This window comes from Saccostrea cucullata, unplaced genomic scaffold, assembly GCF_032062105.1.
Source record: "Saccostrea cucullata isolate Sc308-1 unplaced genomic scaffold, CSIRO_AGI_Scuc_v1 ctg383, whole genome shotgun sequence".
Classification (NCBI taxonomy): Eukaryota; Metazoa; Mollusca; class Bivalvia; order Ostreida; family Ostreidae; genus Saccostrea; species Saccostrea cuccullata.
The window spans coordinates 330,880-341,652 of NW_026933671.1; positions in this window are offsets into that span (position 1 = coordinate 330,880).

The window sequence follows — 10,773 nt, forward strand, 5'->3', positions numbered from 1 at the left end:
CGCAGTGTTGTAAACTTGCGGTACTTTAAAAAGAAAGGCGCTATATTAGCCTCTTACAACCATTATTTAGGAAAATATTGGCTTTTCCTACCTTAGCATTCTCTTGTCTTGGGTTTACATCCTGAAATGATATCATTAATCAACTCCTCAATCCATATCTAACGGTACCCGAGAAGGCATGTGGGAAAATATGGATCTTGTCTCCTTTTGTTAAAAAAAAATCAACATTTTGAAATGTGTTACATTTTAATGCACAAGAATTAAAGCATGAAATACAATAGATAATTTGCAAACGATAATCAGTTCTCAGGGTTAAGAAAATTAAGGAAATTCATGCTGTTTACATTCTGACAAAATCTTGCAATCAAGTGCACTGTCAATTATTACAAATACTTTGTAGATCTGAATTATTGTTATTTTTAGTTTGTTTTGTTTTGAACGTAGTTTATTGATATCAATCAAAAGGATTGGAAACAAGTTCTAAATAACTTAGTGAATTCCTCTCCTTATATAATACAATATGTCATGCAAAAAGAAAAAAAGTAATACAATCGATACATGAATAAATAGATACAATATAATGTAATACATCATTTGGAGAATCTACATGTTTCGTCAATAAATTTATGAACAGCAGCAAAAATACTGTTATTTATCTGTAAAGGCAAATTAACATCACCACATAATAATACATTAATATCAATAGAAACCAAATCAAGCATGAACAAATGATTAAAAAGAGTACTTCTAGCATTGGAATAATTTGTGCATGCAAAAAAGAAATGATACACATCTTCATTTTTTCCACATAAACATAATGGACTACTTACAATATTTCGTTTATATTAGTTATCACTTGTGGTAAAGTTCTATCATACAGGTAACATCTTTTCTGATGTGGGATTGTGTTAAGTTGTAAAAGGATTACTTTTAGAAAGAAGATTAAACTTAAGCACTGCTTTTGGCATGTTCGACTCAAACGCTAAAAAAACGTTTGCTTAAAGAGAAATAAAAATATTTTGATTGTGTGTAACTTACTCTTTGCGAACTTTAAATTACATTACCAACCATTTTCAAACGCCAATTTAAACCTGCAACGAAATGTCAACATTAGTAAAGTTTATGGATTGAATATGAAACATTTTCCAGAAAAGTACTTTTTAAAATATAGTAAAATTTTGTTGTCATTTTTATAGATATGAAGGGTAAAAACGAAGAGCAGAATTCATAATTAGACTTCTATCTGTATAAATCTGTCTTAACCAGATTAAAATACTGGGAAGTAAATAATTAATGACTTTTTATACTGCAGTTTAAATTAAAATCATCACCAGAAATCAATTCATGCACCAAACATATGATTAAATCTGAATGGCACATTTTCTAATTTTGTTTACGGAATAGGTTGTACCCTTTGCGGGTGGGACTGTTTATGTTGATGAAACCAAGGGTTCGCTTAATTAAAGAATGCATGGGCGCAGCTTATACATAATCAACTGGGACCATGTTAACTGATCACTCTAGTTTGCAAACTAAAAAACTAGAATTCTATTCATTCATTCTTTATTTCCTCATAATATGAGATAATTTCACAATCAGAACAAAATCAACTATCCATTATACAAAGTTAAGAAAAGAAAATAATCAAACAAATAGAAAACGAAAGTGAAAAAAAAGTTTGTGGTTATATACATCATATAGGAGGAGATTTGTCAGTTGCCCCCCACTGGCATATGTTGATGCATCGCCCTGTAGTAATGTGCCGATGCATCTCGTATAAGTCGGAAGTTCCTTACTTGAAAATTTACAACATTGTCTTCTGCTATCCTGGTGTTTGGAGCGCGACCAAGGAGTATGACATACAGATCATCTTCGGTGAGCGCACATAGTTCAGCAGAAAGTTCAATACAGAACGTGTTTATGATGTCATTCCACCAGTTGGTCTGGATGTCCGAAGTGATAAAGCACGAACAGCTAACATGGACAAACAGATCACGGAATGCAGTCCCACAGAACTGACAGATATCCATCGAGTCTTGCGGCGGGTCAGAAAGGATTTTGCATATGAATTTGTATAATCGAATTTCATAGCAATTCTTTGGTGGTCGCCAGAAGGAAGATGGGTCGTTATCACAGAAGACTGCAAGAAACCTAGAGAAATCGGTGTTGTTCGCCATACGACATTGTCTAAGATCCTTCTGTTTTCTGCTGGTTGTAGATCTTACAATGTTTCTCCAAGTAGACTTAGACGGGAAGACGCCATCATCTACCCACTCGTACAAGAATTGAAGAAGATCATATGCACACAGTAAGCTAATAGCATCTGGAACAAATCCTTGTTGGCAGTTGCTTAGGTTAGCAAAGAAGGAAAAAAGCCGAATTAAAAATATTTTCTTCGGTAAAATACTGCAGTTCATACGACAGAGCCGTCCAAAGAACAAGAGTTTCCTTACGTCTATCTCAGCACTTATTGGAAGGACGTTGAAGAGGCTTTCACAGATATCGGATCTAGTTTGGCGTGGAAGGTTCTGTGAGGTCTTGCATATGGAATGTTGGAAAACATGAAGGCGTTGAGAATCTGTTGCTGACAAATTATTCCACAGTTCGCAGCCGTACAATACAGAAGGTAGAATGACCGATTTGTAAAGATGGACTAAGGTTAGAGGATTAAGGTAGGGAGATCCAATGTCTGTGAGAGCATAAAAGGAGTTTCTTTCTTTTCTGCAGGCGGCATGTATTCGGTCCGTCAAGGAGCAGTTTCGGTTAAGGATAATTCCTAAATGATTGCAGGAGTCCATACAAGGAATAGGAACGTCACCCAAAGTCCAAACATGTTGCTGATTAGCTTTATTGCCCTTAGCTCGGAATCGAAGAATACATGACTTGGATGCATTGAATTTGAAGCGCCATTTTTGGGAATATTCAAATGCGATATTTAACATAATTTGTAGAGAGTTAGGTGTTAAACCTATACATGAGATGTCATCTGCCAGTGAGGGACAATTGCTAGCAACATTGAGTAATTTAGTACATGCTGAAGATTGTTCTAAAGTATTAATTAATTCATCAATATATACTAAGTACAAAAATGCAGACAATACTCCACCCTGTCTAACACCTTGTTGAACAGAGAACCATCGAGACTGTGTTTGGTTAACAATTACAGCACTTCATGTTTCATAATGACAATCATTAATAATAGACCAAAGCCTGCCAGTTACACCTAAACTGTACAACTTGTAAAGAAGACCGTGTCTCCAAACAGTATCAAATGCTTTAGAGCTGTCTAAAAAACTTACATAAACGTTACTGCCTTGTTCCAAATAATAATATATTGTTTCTTGTAAATTAAATGAAGCGGTTAAACAGCCTAATTTTTCTTGAAACCCCTGCTGTTGCTTATTAGGAAAGGAATGGTTAAAAATGATATGGTTCTTAATTCTGCAGTTAATTATGTTTTCAAACATTTTTAGAAAACATGACAGTAAGGCAACCGGTCTGAAGCTATTTGGAGATGTTTTGGGTTTGTCTCCTCCTTTGTACAAGGGAACTATAAATACTTGCTTCCAGGCTTCTGGTATCTTCCCATGTAGTAAAAAAGCATTAAAAACTTTAGCAAGACATTGGCATAACTTGTTTCCACCAAAAATTATGTGTTCGTATGTTATTTGGTCAGGACCCGGAGCTTTTCTTCTTTTGAGTTGGCTAACTAGAAGTAATATTTCTTCTGCTGTAATGGGACCGCCGGGAATATCTCCAGACATCTTTGAACATTCTTCTTCAATGTGCCTATAGTCTATGCATGACACTTCTATATGGTAGAAATAATAATTTCGATAGAGTTGTGAAACTTTTTCAAGTCCACATTATCGTAATGAGCAATGTGAATGTAATGGAACTCTTAAACGAAGCACAGAGACGTAGACAAAGCCAGGGACATCGTCTTACAAATAAAAGTATTATACACGATGTCTCTTTTGATTCGTTACAACTTAGGAATAGAAACAGTAAGGTCTTCATCTTATTTGCCCCAAACTTACTCTTTCCCTTTGAAAGTTTAAAATGGTCTACTGAAAAGGTAACGAAAAGTTAATAGATGTATTCTTTGACACTGACACCAGAATAAAGACTAGGGACTCTGATTATAATTATTACAAAACAGAATCGTGAAATATATGGAGATAACGAACCTTATTCAAACTCAAAGGTCTATTAAACAAAACAAAATAGGAGCAGAGCAAAAACATGGACATCAAAAAGCATCAGTCGCCATGGAGAAGTGAGCATCCCCTGCCGACCAGTCACACCCGCCGTGTGCTCCTTGTCATGATCGGGAAATAAAAATCCATCGACAATTCAGTGTATAATTAATGGACTAACAACTAGTATGAAAAACGTCAGTCAGCATATGACACAATGATAAATTGTATTTGCTGACAAATCATTGTATCGACCATAGAACTTACGAAATGACTTTAAATGATACTGCTGATATTCTTGTTTCATCAACTTGTTAGTTAATAATTTACCTCGTTTTAGAAATTGTACATACGTAGAGTATGCTCTTGCGTGTCGAATCATCTGAGATATATAAATACTTTATGCGGGTGAGGAAGGTATATTCCTGAATTAGTAAGGGAAGTTGACGATTGAAAAGTTAAAGTCATCACATCTGTTATAGAAATTGGTTGTTAAATAACCATTAACGTCTTTTTCAAGTAAGATATCTAAATATGAAACAGTTGTGTCAGTCTCTTATGTCAAGCTCGCCAGGATATATCGTATCGTACAAATTGAAATAACAATTGACAGTATGTCGTCGATATATCTATAAATGTCGAGTTGAAGGCCGCGTTTGTTCCTTAAATTTTAAATTACCAAAAAAAAATGTTTAACTTAACCGTCTGGTAACATCAAAATGGATTTTACCAGGCATTATGTTAATTAAAATTCTGTATTCACTGCTTTTCCACCAGAGTCGCGTGCTTCCATTGTTTAATTGGAAGGGGGGATTGTTTCATAAAAAATCATAATTATGTTAGTTTTGTTAGTTTTACATATTTTAAATATCTCCAACAATCAGAATGAATTTCTATTACCATACCTATACTGGATTCCTAATCTTTATAAATACATAGTTGATTTCTATACATTATCTACCAAGCCTCTTTCTTTGCTCTGCACTAGAACTGTCACAACGGAAAGACAAATTTAGGAGTGCTTTAAAGTGATGAAAAGTGATGAAAAAAAGATGTTGATACTTAAAATTCAGAGGAACCAAGGAAAATATTTGAAATCATGAAATTTAGTGCCAAAATCAATGACATGAATCCATACGAATTTCAACACTTTATGCAATTAAATATGGAGATAACGAAAAGTATGCAACACAAGCTTAAAAGTTCGCCAAAGCAATACAAATTAGAAGCAGAGCAAACAGCAAACTCGTACCTCTAAAACATCAGAGATGGGATCAGGTGTCATGGAGGAGTGGATATCCCCTGTCGACCTATCAACACCCGTCGTGTACTTCTTGCTATGATTAGGAAATAACAAAAAAAACCGTAGACAATTTAATGTTTAAATAACTAGTAATATGACAAACGACCATTCGCCTTAGACTTATTGATAGAGTATATTTGCTTACAAGGTCATTGTCTCTACCATAGAACTTACAAAATAATGACTTTAACGGAGACAATTGACACCATTTCACCTTTATTGAAGTTCAGAAATTTTTAAATCAGAGAAAATGAATCTCGTAAATTTACTTTGTCATTGATCATTTGAAAAATTATTTTGTTAAAAGCATTTTAATTTAAACCCAAGTCCCACGAATTTGGTAGTAAAATGATGCTTGAGTTTTTGATGCAAAATATCTTCTTTTTATCCGAGATCGTATTCCAACAAGCTGCCGAAATTCTGATGGATACCAATTGTAATTCGTTATAGGAAAACCTACTTTTGTATTCATATGCAGCCGAATGCATTCAGAAGCTTCTACATGAAAAGAAGAATTGTATTGTCATGGCCTTCAATTCAACATTTAAATATATATCTATGGCAAGCCAAATTCACAAAAATGAGCTAATCATAGTTTCACAGTTAATAAACTAGGTTTATCGACTATAAACTATAGTTTACAAACCGTGAACTATAGTTAACAATTCGTTAACTATAGTTTTCATCTGTAAAACTACAGTTTTCATCTGTAAAACTATATTTAACGGTTGTTAATCATAGTTTACGAATGCTAATCTAAGTTTATCTGTCTATGGCACGCCAAATTCACAAAAATGAACAAATCATAGTTTCACAATCGATAAACTAGGTTTATCGGTTGTAAACTATAGTTTAAGGACTGTAAACTATAGTTAACAACGTTAATCTATATTTTACATCTGTAAACTATAGTTAACGCAATAATCTATGTTTCACAACCGTAAACTATACTTAACACCGAAAACTATCATTTGCGATTGCAAAACAGAGATTATCTGATAAATACAGTTTCACGATTTGTAAACTATAGTTTACAAACCGTTAACTATAGTTAACGATCTGATAAATATAGTTTCACGATTTGTGAAACTATGATTAACAACTCTTAACTATAGTTTACGATTGTAAACTATAGTTTACAAATGTGAATCTATGTTTATCAACAAAATCTATTGTTAACGCTTATTACAGACAGATAAACTTAGATTATCATTCGTAAACTATAGTTAACAACCGTTAAATATAGTTTTACAGATGAAAACTATACTTAACGAATCGTTAACTATAGTTTACGGTTTGTAAACTATAGTTTACAGTTGATAAACCTAGTTTATCAAATGTGAAACTAGGTTTATCTCATTTTTGTGAATTTGGCTTGCCATATCTGTCCGTAATAAAACGTTAACAATAGATTTTGTTGATAAACATAGATTCTCGTCTGTAAACTATAATTTACAATCGTGAACTATAGTTACGAATTGTTAATCATAGTTTCACAAATCGTGAAACTATATTTATCAGATCGTTAACTATAGTTTAGAGTTGTAAACCATAGTTTACAAATCGTGAAACTGTATTTATCAGATAATCTATGTTTCGCAATTGCAAATGATTGTTTTCAGTGTTAAGTATAGTTTACGGTTCTGAAACATAGATTATCATGTTAACTATGGTTTACAGATGTTAAGTATAGATTAACGTTGTTAACTATAGTTTACAGACCGTAAACTCTAGTTTACAACCGATAAACCTAGTTTATCGACTGTGAAACTATGTTTAGATCGTTTTTGTGAATTTGGCGTGCCATATATATCTGTAAACATTTTTTTAATTTATATATTGATTCGATAAAAGTTTATATTATTGAATTCGATTCTGTGAAAGATTACACAAGGCAATGGACAAGACATGAAAAACAAGACCTTGACACTTTGTTAGAAAGGATTAAATGCATCAGACGTGTGTTATAATCTCGCTTTAAGCGATTGGAGGAGGGGGGGGGGCAAAATAAATACCAGATATCCTACTGCAATTATTCAATAATTCAGGAGTGAAAAAAGATTATTGAGGTAGTTTACACGATTAATATGTATTAGTCCCTTCTGACAAAGCAGGTAACAACATTAACATTGTCTTCATTTGAATAAGGCTCATTATTTAAAGTGTAATTTAGAGGAATTGTGATTTAATTCTACAAGTGGTAATCTAACTTATACCCATAGCTCCTTTTCTAAGAAGGAAATTCTTCAAAACCATAGGTCAGTTTTGAATAATATAAACATTCCCAACAACCAAAATAAAATTTGAATTACTATATCTATATTGGATTCCGAAACTTTTTTTAAAATTCTTACAAACAAAGATACATAGTTTCCAGTAAATGTTTTACCAAGCCTCTTTCTTTACTCCTCAATAAAATATTAACAGTAGTGAATGAAAAACGCCAAGAAAACTGTGCAACAATATATTCAAGAAGTTGTTTAATCAGATGTGGATATTTCAATGCCAATGAACTTTTGGAAATTTTGAAATCACAAAATTTTACTACATATCAACAACATAATTTTTTTCTGTTAAATTTCACATATGCATGTACAATAAAGAGCAAAAAATCAGCAGTTGCTACATAAAACATACAATGTAAATACTAGTATACAAAAATCTGATTGCTGATTGAGAGGTGAAAAGAGCGAGGAAGGGGGAAAGATGCTGCTTATTAACAAATGAGGAAACTACCTTGTCTTTACACGCCTTTATTTGATCACAGTTGGCGGTTCTAAATCATGCAAATACCAAATTTCCCAATCTTTATATAAAAATCTTCAAGTTTACAGTTTTGTTAGCTTAATATTTCAAAGTTTAGAGTTGAGTTTTGATATCTATATACGTAGTTCATGGATTGATAATTTTTCATTAAGACGCCGCTTTTTCAATTTGTATATGTCGGATTTAAGAATCAGGTATTTATTGTACAAATTCTTACAGCTTGAATCAAGATCTAATCCCAAAATAAAAGAACACTGATTTCTTTTTATAGAAATAACACTTTCCCATGTCTGACAAAATTCAAAAAATAAATTGATGAGATCATGAACAATGGGACATTTCCACAGTTTATGACAAATTGTCTCTTCAGCTGAATTACAGAAACTGCACATTTTACTGACTTTCATCCCCAATTTAAACAGGAACAGTAGTTGATGTATGATGGTTAATCCTATATTGTAACCATTGTAGTTTTGTACTTTTAGTACTGATAAAAGGTAACTAAACAAATGATTTCCATTGCGATTCACACAAAGTGAAATACATGTATCTGCCCAATTTTGATTTATTAAAAGATGTGACGTTTTCTCCTGTATTTAGTGGCACGAAATTTTAACAATATCAACAAGATAAAAACTTTCTTTTCTTGTTAATATATACAACCATTCACCACAATAAATTAAATTCCTGGCTTTTTGACATCATTGACAGCTGCTTTTTCAATGGAATTCTTAAATTAACTAACCTTGTCGTAGTTCATTTGCAAAATTATTTTGTTAAAAACATTCTGATTATGCACACAAGTACTGTGAAGTTGAAATTAAAAAGATGCTTGCCATGGGTCTCTGATTGACAATTTATCTATGTGGTTTTTGGAGACCAGGTCTTCCAACTCATTGGAATCCCCATGGGTAAAAATTGCCCCCCGTAATTAGCAACCTATTTTTGCATTCATATGAGCAAAATTTGTTCAAAAGGTTATACGTGAAAAGAATTAAGAAAACACTTGCTGAACATTGCCTTCAATTCGACAATTAGATATATCGACGACGTACAGTATTGTCAATTAACATTGGTTATTTCCTTTCCTTTTATGTCTATACGATATGCCCCGGTGAGCTTGAAATAAAAGATACAAGTACCCCAGAGTCTGACACATCTGTTTCACACATGTATTAGGATATTTTGCTAGAAAACGAAGTTAATGGGAATCGAACAGCAAAGCTTTATGATAAACGTAATGACTTTAAGTTTTCAATCAACAACTTCCCTTACTTATGCAGCAATATATCTATTTCACCTGCATACTAGGTTTACATCTCTCACTTGATTCGATACGCAAGAGCATGCATGCTGTATGCCTTATGTATGAACAATTTCTAAAACGAGGTAAGTTATTATCAAGCAAGTTGATGAAACAAGAATATCAGTTATCTCATATAAAGTCATCATTTCGTAAGTTCTATGGTCGATACAATGACCTTGTCAGAAATACAATTTATCATTGAGTCAAATGCTGACTGACGTTATTCATAGGAATTGTTAGTCCATTATTAATACACTGAATTGACGATGGATTTTTCATTTATTTCCCGATCATGACAAGGAGCACTGTTGCAACCACTATTGAAATAATTATATCAATAGTGGTTAAGAGTGCATTTCAATAGAAAACATAGTTAGTAACCACTATTGAAATAATTATATCAATAGTGGTTGAGACTGAATTTCAATAGCAAACATAGTTAGTAACCACTATTGAAATACGACCACTATTGAAATAATTATATCAGTAGTGGTTGAGAGTGCATTTCAATAGCAAACATAGTTAGTAACCACTATTGAAATACGACCACTATTGAAATAATTATTTCAATGGTGGAATAGAGTGCATTTCAATAACAAACATAGTTAATTATCACTATTGAAATACGACCGCTATTGAAATAATTATATCAATAGTGGTTGAGAGTGCATTTCAATAACAGAGATTAGTAACCACTATTGAAATACGACCACTATTGAAATAATTATTTCAATGGTGGGTGAGAATGCATTTCACTATAATAACCACAGGTTTCAACCACTATTGAACTACGAGCACTATTGAAATAATTATTTGATAGTGGAAAGAGTGCATTTCAATATGATAACCATAGGTTTTAACCACTATTGAAATACGACCAGTATTGAAAGAAAAGTTTCACCGCCATTTTTTTAATTTTTTATCCAAACTTTCACAAAAATTGGATTTGGGGTGAAAAATATATAGATTAATAATTAAAGTGTATAAATTAATAAAGATGGTTTTAGTGAGGCAGAATTTTGAACATCAAAGAAGGTTCACAATTTCTTTATATTCTAGAAATTTATTATTTGTATCATTTTCAATGAAATCAGACCAAAAAATACATACCAATCCAGGCATCAATATTTTGTTTGTATCATCTGTCCTTAAATGAAGATTTAGATAGTTAATGGAATAATAATTTCAAAAGTGATTTA